The sequence below is a fragment of the Condylura cristata genome, unplaced genomic scaffold, assembly GCF_000260355.1.
Source record: "Condylura cristata isolate star-nosed mole 26May11 unplaced genomic scaffold, ConCri1.0 scaffold00019, whole genome shotgun sequence".
Taxonomy (NCBI): domain Eukaryota; kingdom Metazoa; phylum Chordata; class Mammalia; order Eulipotyphla; family Talpidae; genus Condylura; species Condylura cristata.
Window position 1 is genome coordinate 11940992 of NW_004567120.1, and position 12734 is coordinate 11953725.

The 12734-nt window shown below is 43.9% G+C and overlaps 1 protein-coding gene across 1 annotated transcript in view; it reads left to right on the forward strand.

The window, feature by feature from the left end:
* Positions 1-452: 452 nt before the first annotated feature.
* Positions 453-12734, forward strand: part of DRP2 (dystrophin related protein 2) — a 49588-nt gene continuing 37306 nt past the window's right edge. The window contains exon 1 of the mRNA XM_004685646.2: positions 453-799. The gene's annotated coding sequence lies outside the window, so the exon portion shown is untranslated. The remainder of the gene's footprint in view (positions 800-12734) is intronic.

The window sequence follows — 12734 nt, forward strand, 5'->3', positions numbered from 1 at the left end:
AGGGGTGACAGCAAAAAGAGAGACATCGAGGAGTTGCTGAGGGGAGCACTTGATTTTCTGAAATCATTCAAGATCCATTTCTTTCCATCACTGTTGAGGCTCTCTCTGCATGTAGATCTAGGAGGGGGTGAGGCCAGGACTTAGAGGTGGCTGGCAGGCTGCCCTGGGCCCAAGACTCTACCTTGGGCACCAATGACAATTCTAGAGCAGAGTGTTTCAACCTTCAACACAGAAACTGAATCCTGGACTGGCTACCGAAGGGCCCTGCCAGCTGCTGGCTCCAAAGTTAGCCTTGGCTCTGGGCTCAGTCTGTGCAAGTTGGGGCCCAGGCTCCTCCTGCTCAGCCGCTCAGCGCTCAGCGGCTGGTATTGATCTCCAGCGTCTTTTGTCTCCTCCTCCCCAGTGGAAGCCTCTCCCCCTCACCCCCTCTGCCTCTCAGCCTCTTCCGCTTCCCTGCTCCGCTTCTAATGAATTGAAATCTCTGAGAGCCGCCAAGGCTCTGGTAGTTTTGCAAAACTGTCCTTGCTCTTTCTGCATTTGCCCAGCCAAGGGTATTTTTGCCTGAGGTCGGAGTGATGCTGTTAGCCCCAGAGATATGATTGCATAGCAACACAGAGCAGCTCTGAGAGGGGAGGAGGAGGAGAAGGAGGGCAGGGAGGTGGGAGAGACAGAGGGAGAGTGTGCACACAGCAGCTGTCGGCATCCCTGTCTCAGGGACTTCTTTGCTGATTCACAGAGGCAGCCCGGGCCTCCCAGCTCCCAGTTGCCGCCTGCTCCTCAGACCTGAAGGAATCAGAAGGTAGGCCACAGAGAAATGATTTCCAAACCTCACCCTTTTTCGGCTGGCTGAGGGGAATGAACTGAGGGAGGGGAAGCTCCAGAGGTTGTGTGTGTGTGTGTGTGTGTGTGTGTGCGCGCGTACACGCGAGCGCACGCACGTGCACGCGCCTGCCTGACTGCTTATGCCTTTGGGTAAAACTTGCATTAAAAAATGCCCACAATGAAGTAGCCACTGCTTGGATTCATAGAGGAGGGGAAAAGACAACCAGGAATGGAAACTCAAGCCCCTTCAGCAACTGTGGTCTAAAAATGAGTAAGAGAAAGGGCCAGTTTGCAGCTCTGAGAGGAGAAGGGTGTCTGTTTACTTGTTTATTTGCTCTGTCTGTTTTCAATGACATGCTTTTTGTCCAAGGGTGGATTTCCTGATGGGAGAGAAGGGAAGGAGGTGTGAAAAGCATTGTCTGGAAAGGGAGGAGAACGCAAGTATGGGACCTCGGAGCAGCTTCCGGGAACAGAGAAGGGTTCTGGTCAGCAGACAGGACACCAGCGTGCAGCCCCGAAGTGCACAGGGCGCTGACCTAGGAGCCTGGGGCGGGAGGTGCAGCGGAGTCTCTTCATGCACCTCCCGGCTTGCATTTTCTGCAGCTTCTCCCCTTGGTTTCCTTTCTGCCCCCATCACCAGGAGGCATCGCTGTACTATTACGAGCATAGCCAGGAGCGCTTTGCAATAAGGTTTATGGAGTCAAACAGCTGCTTTCTCTGCACTCTGTGCCTTCCCATGACATCAGGCCCTGCCCCAGCCTGGGAGTGGGCCTGAGACTGAGGGTGGCTTGGGCTTAGCCTCCTCTGGTGGGCAGGTAGGACCTGGGAGCTTTGTGGGTGTGCGGGGCCCAAGCAGGTAACTGAGCTGAGCTGGGCTGGGCTGGGCAGAGGTGGACAGAGCTGGGCAACCACAACCGCTGCCAGCTTCCATGAACACGCTGCATGCTGTCTGGAAAAGAGCATTCTTGTCTCTTGCGTCTTCTTTTTGATTGTTCAAAAGAACAAAAGCCTTCAGAAACCGCTATGTCGAGTTCACTTTAGTTCCTGACTTTTCCAAAGAAATCCTTGTTTTGGGATTGAAAGTACTTGAGTCGATCACCTTTTAAAATGCCTGGCAGGAGCCTCAAATCTCAACAGTTTCCCTTGTTTGGGGGGGTGGGGGCAGAGGGGAAGAGGAGCAGATGGTTTCAGAGAATCTGGGGGACTTCCAAAGAAACTCCCCTGGAGAGCTGGGCAGCAGGTGGAAGTGATATAAAGTGTCCTCTCGGTGAAAGAAAGCTGAGGCCTCTTTCCCTGGGGGGTGGGGGGTGGGGGCTGGCTTCTATCCTGCAGTTCTACCTCCTGCAAGCTATTCCTGGGGGTTGAATACACATGAAAAGAGCACCCCCGCCATGCCACCAGCTCCTTGGCCATGCCATACGCACCAAGTAACTGAGTTCTAGACAGAGCACCCTTTGCTGCTGCTGTCCCTAAAGGATGGGACTGTGCCTCAAAGCAGCAAACTTAGCAAAGACCCAAGAGTCAGCTGCTGGGAGCCCATCTGTGACACGCGCCTATCCTATCCTGCTCTCGAAGGCCAGAATTCTGGCTGAATTGGCCCCAATGCCAGATCAAATGGGCTTTCACTGATGATGCCCAAGAAGATTCACTCTAAACTTGCCAGGGATACTCACCCCCAGGAAGCCCACTCTGTGGAAGTTAGACTGTGATGCACACCAGCCATTAAAATAGCTAGTGAGCTAGATTCTTCTAGGACACCCATTACCAAACCAATGCTCCACAGAACACTCTTCTGAGGGAATGTTAATAGAGTCTGTTTTAAAATAAGAGTGGAGGTGGGGTGGGAGGGCACTCTAGTTTCAGTGTTTTTTGGAGACTGCTTCATTGCTGAATCTCCTCTTGGAGAGCAACAATGTCTACAAACTTGTTCAAGGCTGGGAGACACTGCTGTTAGGAAATCTGTCCCATTTTCTTTAACTCTACTTCAGTCAGGTTTCTGTCACTATCCTAATGTGGACTGTTGTTCTTTGGGATAATTTGGTAGGTTATTTGGTGGGCTATGGGAACGCTTAAAATATTTTAGATGTAAATCACTGGTAATAGTGTTTCGAGACCCCCAGAAGAATCTATCCAGTTAGGGGCCTCCCTGGTGGCTCTCCACAGCCACTGGACAGAGTCCAATCCCCTGCCAGGCAGCTGACCCACATGGCCCAGCAGGCCTCTCCTGTCTTACCCGCTGCTCGCCTCAGCAGTGTATTTCAGTCAACCTATTCTGCTCCCCACTGTCTCTGGTGAATCCTCTCATCCACACCGCCCCCAACCCCCAAACACACACACCTCTGGCCTACACCCACCTCTTTTATGCATAACTAAATAAAATAAATCTTTTTTTAAAAAAGAATCTAGCAAATTATACCAAATGGGAACTTTCTCCTTCAGGCAGTGGGGGAAGGAGTGGAGTTAGCTGTATGTACCAAACAAATTTGACCAAGGCATACTTTTTTTCTATATCAAAACCCTTCAACATCTTGCAGACACCTTGTTATGGAATTGGTACCCAAGTAAAATAAAACAACTGAATGATATGGTCACTTGTAAAAAAATTTATAAAATAATCTAGTCCAATTCTGCATTTATTTATTTTTATTTATTTGTATATACCGATTTACATTATTGATCATTTTATAACGATGTTTACTTGCCCCACCCCCCACAGGTCATCACCAGAGCCCCCACATTCCTCCCGACCTGTCCCCCTCCCCTGCAGGATCTCTCTCCGGTTTATAATGGTTTCTTTTTGTATTGTTTTGTTGTGTTTTGTATTGTAATAACAATCCCACATTTAAAAAAAATTGAAGTAGCTTTGTTTTATAACATTATGTAAGTTTCAGGTATAGAGCATCATGCCTCCACACTATAGTACATTATGACCCCACCCAAAGTCTGGTTTCCATCCACCACCACACAGCTGACAATTTTTTCCCCATTTCACCCACCCCAGCCTGCTTCCCTTCCGGCAACCACCAGTCTGTTTTTTGAATCTGAGAGTTTGTTTCTGGTTTGGGTTTGTTCATTTCCTTTGTTTCTTTATCGTCCACATATGAGTGAAATCACGTGGTGTTTGTCTTTCTCCACAATGCTGCATTTTTAAATGTAAAAAAAAACAAAACAAAACAAAACAAAACTGAGACGTGAATGGAATTGTGCCCCTGTAGCTGGTATCTGAGGGAGTGGAACCCATTTCTCTGGATTCCACACCTGCTGTGCCCAACCGCTGCTTCTCTACCAAGTTCCTTGCCCTGAAACTGTGGCAGGAAAATGAAACAGCTTGAAGGAACAATTTTGTCATTTTGAGAGCAACATTTGCATCTTACACATTTATAGCTCCATCCCCCTCTCTCCCAAGTAACCACAATCCTAGATTTCATGTTTGTTATTCTCATGCATTTATTTATACTTGTGTGACATATGTGTGTGTCTTTAAATAACACATACTGCTGCTTTATATGTTTTAAAAATTTATATCCCTGCTATGCTATGTACTCTTCTGCAAATTTTTGTTTTCTGTTTACTGGTATATTTGTGGAAACTATCCACATTGTAACACGTGGCTCTAATTCACACATTTTTCACTAGTGAGTAGCATTCCATTTCATGAATATGCCACCATTTATTTATCCATTTGCTGTTGATGGGCAGATAAGCTCCAGTTTCTGGCTCATACTTAGGTCTACTATGATCATTTTTGTGTAGATATTCTTATGTGCCTATTACTATAAATATATATCTAGGAGGGAATTGTCCCATCACCTTTGGGAGATATTGTCAGATCCCTCTCAAAACAATTTACTAAATCTTGTTCTCACTAGCAATGTAGAAGATTTCAGATGGACCACGTTAATAGACGCTTATAGTAAAAATCTCCACTGTGAGGACACATTTCTGATTTTTTCACCGGAAAATAAATTTTATTTCCCAAACTTTCGTGACAACTGACTTCTCAGGAACACATTTCATTGTTTCCATTTGTAAATGAGGGGATTGGCCTACATCATCTCTAAGGCGCCTTCCAGTTTGACAGCCTCAATTTCCATGATTTATTCACTGAGAGCATCTGAAGCAGAACTTTGGTTTTTGACTACATTGCAGGAATTATTTTAGGAACACAGAACAAGACTCGCTACCAAGGAAATGTGTATCTCGTCTCTTGGTGGCAAGCTGTCAGGTAGAAAGAGTGCCGCGAGGGAGGTCAGCAGGCAGGGTCATCCTGGGCTGGGGAGAAGAATCTGTAGCTTGTAGAAAGAAGATCTGCTTCCCAGTGCTGTTCCCAAGCTTCTCATGATTTAGAAGTCTTCCCTCTTTCTTGATTTTTTCTTCCAAAAATAATAAAATAAGAAAAGCTCATTTTAAAACATCCACACAAAATGTCTCAAGTTAAAAGGAAAATCCCCCTCATTGACTCCCAGACATTATTTTGTGACTGGAATTCTATTCTGACACTTGTTATCTTTAACCTAAAAGATCTTCTACGTCTGGTCAAATCAGAGCCCAGAGAGCTACCTCTTTTCTTTTTATCAGCAACATAATATTCCACTGTGTGAGTGGTTTCAATGAATGATAAGACTTGAGTATTTATTGTGTGTTTTTAAAAAGGAAAATATGTGCTTTTGTATGCAATAAACTCTCTTTGAAAGTATACAAAAGGACTCTGTGGAGGGCCCTCCCTGGTGACGTGATGGGTTAAAGCTGGGTTAAAGCGCAGCACAGTGAAGCTGTTGCAGCACTGCAGCATGAGTTCAATCCCTCCAGGGAGGTGACCCGCAGGGTGTGACAGACCTCTCCTGACCCACCCGCTGCTCCCCTCAGCAGTGTATTTCAGTAGACCGGCCTGTTCTGCTCCCCACCCTGTCTCTGGTGAATCCTCTCACCCCCTACACCTCTGGCCTGTACCCCAGTTCTGTATGCATACATAAATAAATCTTTAAAAAAAAGCTTGGAGAAGGAACTGATGTCAGAAACTATGGATGCACTCCTTGCAAGGCTGCAAGGCAGGTCTTTTGATTTTCCCTGTTTTGCAGATGCCAGGACTGTGCTGATCAGTGTCAAACCCTGAGTGTCCAGGCTTAGAACTTGTGCTCTTAACTGTCTTGCTGTGCTGCCTCTTTGCCATCTTCCATTTAACCAGTTCCCTGTTGACAAACATTTGAGTCAGTTGCAGAGTTTTGCTGTTGCAAACAATGCTGCATCAGACATCCTCATTCTCTTCTGAAAGTCTTTCTGTAGAGTAGGTTCCTAGAGTTTCCCCGTTTACAGGTGAAAAAAACTTATTCCTTCATCCAAAAAAAAAAAATACTATTTATTGAACTCTAAAGGCCCTGGAGAAGGTCTGGGATCAAACTACGAGAATTAACCAGAATTTTATTTCTCAGATGTCCTAGGAAAGTCATTCAAATGCTTTGCGGGGGGATTGCCAGCTGGATACTGCCCCAGGCACCACACTTACTGTCCCTCTTTAATTGTTTGTGTCTGTTCCTGAGTAAAGGCATGACCAACTCTGTGCGTGGGCTCCTACCTGGTGGCCCATAGACAGGAGGCCCACTTGCTAGGAATCTTGACTCCAGTGCCACAGAAAATGGGTTCTCGAATTTATAATGTCAGAATAGCATAGCTATCAAGAATGTGTGTTCTGGGACACCCAGGTCTGCACCGTGTATTGCAGCATGCTTTCTTGCTTCGATCTGTCAGCGAGACCACATTAATAGTTACTACTCAGGGGTGTCGAGAGGATTCGATATCTTGATGTATACAGACAGCTTAGTTAATATATGTTAAACACGAAATGCATTCAGTTGTAACTGAATTCAGTTATGAAAAAGAGACCTTAGCAATCTTTCTATAATTGTTAAAGATACCCATGACATTTTGGTGAGGAATGGAAATGGAGGGAGAAAGTGGTGTTATTAAATTACTGAAGAGTCATGTGGTTCAAAATTCAAAAAGAAAATATATATTTATTTTTATTATTTAAATAAAATATATTACACTATTTATATTTATTTACCTTTACATTTTAAATTTACATTTTAAATATATTACATTTTCATTTATCTCACTTAATTAAAATATTTATAATTTTCAATAAAAACTACACCTCTTATTGGTGACACAGGGCACTTAAGGGTGTGAGTAATAATTTTACTTCTCAAAGTAGAACAGTGATTATCTGAGGATTAGCTTGCTAATAATTCAATATACTTCACACATCTGTTTATGTACTATTTTAAGTGTATTATAGTTCTCCTTTTTAAAATGAGGGAAAATATTATTGGGCCTTGGTAAAGAACACTGTGAAAACATATTTTTGAAGAGGTGTGAACCTATGAACCCAAACAAATACAGGGTTATAAACCACCATTACCTCAATAGACATAGTTGTAAAATAAATTAATAAAAAGGGAAGAAATCCTGAAAAATGGAAGGAATTCACTACCTTTGCCTTGTATGTACTCGGTTCTCTTCTTCAAAGGCAATCAATGTGAACGGTTTCTTTTGTACACTTCCAAAGATGGTATATTGCATATACAAACACATATTTTCCCTTTTTAAAATATGAATATGGATTAACCACCTTCTTCTTTTCCAGTTTTCTTTTATTTTTTTTAAGATTTATTTATTTATGCATACAGATCTGGGGTACAGGCCAGAGATGCGGAGGGTGAGAGGATTCACCAGAGACAGAGCGGGGAGCAGAACAGGCAGATCGAGGAAGTACACTGCTGAGGGGAGCAGCGGGCGGGTCAGGAGAGGTCTGCCACGCCATGTGGTCACCTCCGGGGCAGGCGGGGATCGAACTCATGCGGAAATGGCTTAAGCTTCTTAGTGCTGTGCTTTAACCCGCGGCGCCACCAGGGAGGGCCCTCCAGTTTTCTTTTTTACTTAAAACGTATACATTCAGACCTCATTCCCAATTGGCACACAAAGAGGTCTTGATTCTGTTTTGAATGGCTGCATAGCATTCTTGTACGACTACACCGTTATTTAGTTAATTAGTCCCCTACTAATGGACACTTTGGTTGCTTGCAATGTTTTGCCATTTCAAGTCTTGCTTCAAATTTTAGTATTCTGTATACATCCTTTTACACAAATGAAAGTATCCAGGTAAACCCAAAGCTTTTCTTGCTTCCTGGAATTTGGACCAACGAAGTTAAGGACCTGTAGAGTTCCCTAATTGGAATTCAACTCAGTAAATCAAGTCAGGGAGTACTCACGGAGTACCTGCTCTGTGCCTGGCACTCACTGAAAAAATACATCAGGAAAAAGAAAGAATAAAAACAAATTTATAATAATCAAACCCAAAAGATTTGCAGGATATAAATAAATATTGAGCAGGTATTTTGACATCCACAAGCCAGTGGTCTTGCTTTTCAGTTTGGAATCTTGGTGCTTCTCATGTTTTGAAGGCTTTGACCTGTGCCCTAGAGAAGCAGTATCTCCCCCTAAAGCCTCCTGAGAGGGCCCTGTGTGTGACTTTGAGAGCCAGGAAAACCATTCCAGCCTTTATGGAAATCAGTATGGAGGTATCTCAAAACCATTAAAAATGGATCTGCCATTTGACTCAGGAATTCCACTGCTAGGCATCTACCCCCAAAATTCAATATTAATTCAAAAGGAAACTTTTATTCCTGTTTTTTGCAGCACTAAAATAATTTATGGAAACAACCTAAGTTCCCCAAAACAGATGAGTGGATCAAGAAGATGAGGTGGATATACACAGTGGAATATTACTGGGCTATAAAAAAAGCTAAACATATGCCATGTGCAAAAATATTGATGGAACTGGAGGGGATTATGCTAAGCAAAAGAGATCAGGAGAAAGACAAATACCAGATGGTGTCGCTTGTATGTGGAATATAAAGTAACTAAATTAAAAGTCAGGTGAAAACAAGTTTAAAAACTAACCCTTGACTGCTGACTACAGAACTCAAGCCCAAGAGGGGGAGGCCAGGATAAAGAGGGAAGTAAGCACCGAGGACTATGGGCAATTTGGTAGCTATTGCACCTCAGTGGTACTCAATGGGGGTATCCAAATATTACCTTAATTGAAAATAAATTTTTTTTAAGATTTACTTATTTATTCATTCATACAGAACTGGGGTACAGGCCAGAGGTGCAGGGGTAGTGAGAGGATTCACCAGGGACAGAGCGGGGAGCAGAACAGGCAGATCGACAAAGTACACTGCTGAGGGGAGCAGCGGGCGGGTCAGGAGAGGTCTGCCGTGCCATGTGGTCACCTCCGGGGCAGGCGGGGATCAAACTCATGCAGAAGTGGCTTTAGCTTCTTGGTGCTGTGCTTTAACCTGCTGCGCCACCAGGGAGGGCCCGAAAATAAATTTTAGAGGAGGGAACTGGAAAGGATATTTTGAGTGGCAAAGAGCCACAAGTGGATATCCAGAGGGATCTCTAGAGGAGAGTTCATTCCACCCTCAAAAGCACCCTCGATACTACTCCATGTGTGCAAACCTTCCCGTTCACCACAGCTCAGCCCTTTCACCATAGCTCAGAAGTGTCTGTTCCATCAATGCATCTTACATCCCTCAAACTTGAAGTAAACACTTCTTCCTATTATCTCTTCTAGCCTGATTTCTGTGTCCCATATAAGGTGGGAATCCTTTTTTTCCTTAAGTCGTGTATTTTGAATTTATATGCCGTATTTCCTACATTGATCATTTGGTGACCAAGCCCAATTCATCTCCAACTTTTCCAGCCTTTGCAAATTAAAAGGAGCAATAGAAAACAGAACCACTATGTGTGGGTAGTAAGTTGGGGTAGGATGGACATCAATAGGGAGGCAGAAAGAAGAATCTTTGTATAGAGCAAAGAACACTGACCAGACATCAGGAGACCTGGGTTCCCTTGTCTCAGCTGCTTCACCTGCTAAATGGGATCGTAAGTCTAGCTGGATCAACCTCACCAGTTGTGCTGAGCAGCAAAATACGGAAGTACAGCGGGCTGCAGGAGTGTGATACTATTTTAAGACATATATATGTATATCATTCTTCATTTTGTACTTTTTTCATCTCAGTTGTAATCCCCGTGGACTTCCCACCACCACTTCACCCATGTGCCATCACCATAGTTTGGTGCACTCTTCCCGCCCCAGTTTTGATCCTGTTCCCTCTCTGCCTCCATGTAGAACTAAGTCGTTGTGTCACCAGGGAGGGCCCATTATGTGGTGTTTCTTAAATGTTAACATTGCAGGTTAGCAATCCAAGATCTAAAGAAGCAAAATAATTGAGGTCGTAGTTAGCGGCGAGTCAGTAGACAGAGGTCAGTGAAAATGGCATAAGAACAGTGATACTAGCAGTGGAAGGAGTGTGAGCCTTCTCTGGCCATGCTGCCTTCTCTGACTTATTTTACTTTTGTGAGCCATCCACCTGGCGTCAGATCAACAGAAAGAAAGGGATAGAAGGATAGAAAGAAAGGAGGTTAATCTGCAGAGCACTTCCTGAAAAGGGGAAAAAAAGTAGTAATCCATAAAAAAATACCAAATGGCCACTAAAATGTAGAGGGGAGTTAAGCATCTCTAATAATTAAGAAAATGCAAATTAACCCTCAAGATGCATCCTCCCTAGGAAAAAAAATTGGCAAGTACATTTTAAAAATGAGAATAGTCGGCCCTCCCTGGTGGCGCAGCGGGTTAAAGCACAGCACTGAGAATCTGAAGCCACTTCCGCATGAGTTCGATTCCCGCCTGCCGCCTGCCCCGGAGGAGACCACATGGCGAGCCAGACCTCTCCTGACCCGCCCGCTGCTCCCCTCAGCAGTGTACTTCGTCCATCTGCCTGTTCTGCTCCCCGCTCTGTCTCTGGTGAAGCCTCTCACCGCCCCTGAGCCTCTGGCCTGTACCCCAGTTCTATGTGAATAAATAAATAAAACTTTTAAAAAAAAAAAAAATGAGAATAGTCACTGTAAGCAAGTGTGCTGGGAAATGGTATTATAAAGTGATACCACCTTTTTTTTCCCCCTAGGGCACTTTAGAGGTATAGATCACAAATGCAAACCTGATTCATACCTTACTTAGATTCAGGGATCCTCTCTTCTAGGAAATTATCCTAAGAAGGGTCTCATAAATATGTACAAGTTTATTCATTCTAATGTGACTTGATTCTAATTGTTAAAATAAATTGTGATGTCTCCTTCAATGGAAGAGAATACATTGTGCAGCAAACATTTAGTGAGTAGAGTACTTATGCCAGGGACTGTGCTAAGTTATTGGAGTGTATTACTAATTAGAACCAGTAGGAGAATTCCGTGAGGGCAATACCATGGCCACCCATATTTTGCAGATGAGGATGCTGGGGTGAAGAGAGGTTAACTGACAGGCCACACTGCCAATAGGTTGAACAGTGTGGTGTCGACTGTAGGGTTATCTGACACCAAAGCCTGTGGCTTCAAATATTGTGCTCTAACACCTTTGCAGCTGTTAGAAATCATGGTTCAGAGGAAGAGTTAGGGATCTAAAATGATCATAATGTAAATGGAAAAGGTGCTATGTGGCATATGATGACAGTTTTATTTTAAAAGTGTCTATATATTTCTCTCATTGACAAACTATGGCAAGACTTCACACATATTAGTCATGGTACCTCTGGGTGGTAGTGTAAGTTTGTTTTATTTTCATCTTTGTGATTTTTTGTGTTTTCTACTTTTTCTATAAAGGGCATGCACTGCTTGTGTAATCAACAAAAATTTAAATGTTGGTACAGAAAGAGGTCTGAAAGCAAGCTGACATGTCACAGCAATACTTCAGTTTTTATATGAGTGGCTAATTCTTTTGTGTTGATGTCAGATCAAGAGGGAGTCACGTATCACCCATCCTTTGGGGTGTCCCTTTAGGGATGACGAGACAGGAAGCTGTGTCATCTCTATAAACTTTGACTATCACAAAGTGTCCTTCGTGATCAGGAATCAGCCCCAGTCTCTGCACCATGGGCCCCTGAGGAAGAGAGAAGGGCACTTCATGTGAGGCGTCCACAGATCTTTAAATGTATGTGTCTTTTCTCACTCTGTAAGTACTAAAAGTACAGCTACTATTGTAGGTATGAGTGGGTGAGGTGAGATTTTTTTTAATCTTAAGAAGGGGCCCTCATACCTAAAATGTTGGGAACCGCTGAAATAGAGACTAAAAATGGTGGCTATTTCATCATCAGCCCCAGAAATCAAAGATGCTCAGTTCCTGCTTGTTGGATCAGGATTTGCACATGCTTGCCCAGCGTTAAAATGCAGCACTCCCCTCATTTGCAAGCACCATCTTTACCATCCACTCTCATCACACATTTGCATATTCAGCAGACTACCGATTAGTTTGTGCCTCCAACTTTCCCACTCCATTCTTCCCTTTCTGAGCCTGGCCCCATAGCTTGTGGGGAAACACTGCCCTCACCCCCAACCACACCAAATTTGGTCCTTCTCTGTCTTTCCTCTCTTCTTGTTGGCAGCATTTTCTACCTGGATCCCAAATTAGAAACCTTTGACTCCTTCACCTTCTTCCGGCTCTTGTTTGAGGGATCAGAGCCTACTGATTTGATGTCCAAGCTGTGCTCTTTCTTCCATCCACAGTACAACTCTGCCTATTAGGACAGCTCCCCAAAGGGTTCTTCCCCAAGGAAAAACATTCCAGAAGGCGAATTCTAGAACGCAAAACCAGTCCTGTTCACTTCCCTGCTTAAATTCTCCAGCCTCCCTATAGTTTACAAGATAAAGCCTAGAATTCTCTTTCATTCAAGCACGACCCAATCTGGCCACAGCCTCATTCCAGCCTCACCTGCTACTCCCCACCAGACATCTACCTTGTAACCTGGTTACACCAAACATTTTATTTTTTTATTTTTGTGCTGTCTGGTTTGTTTTAT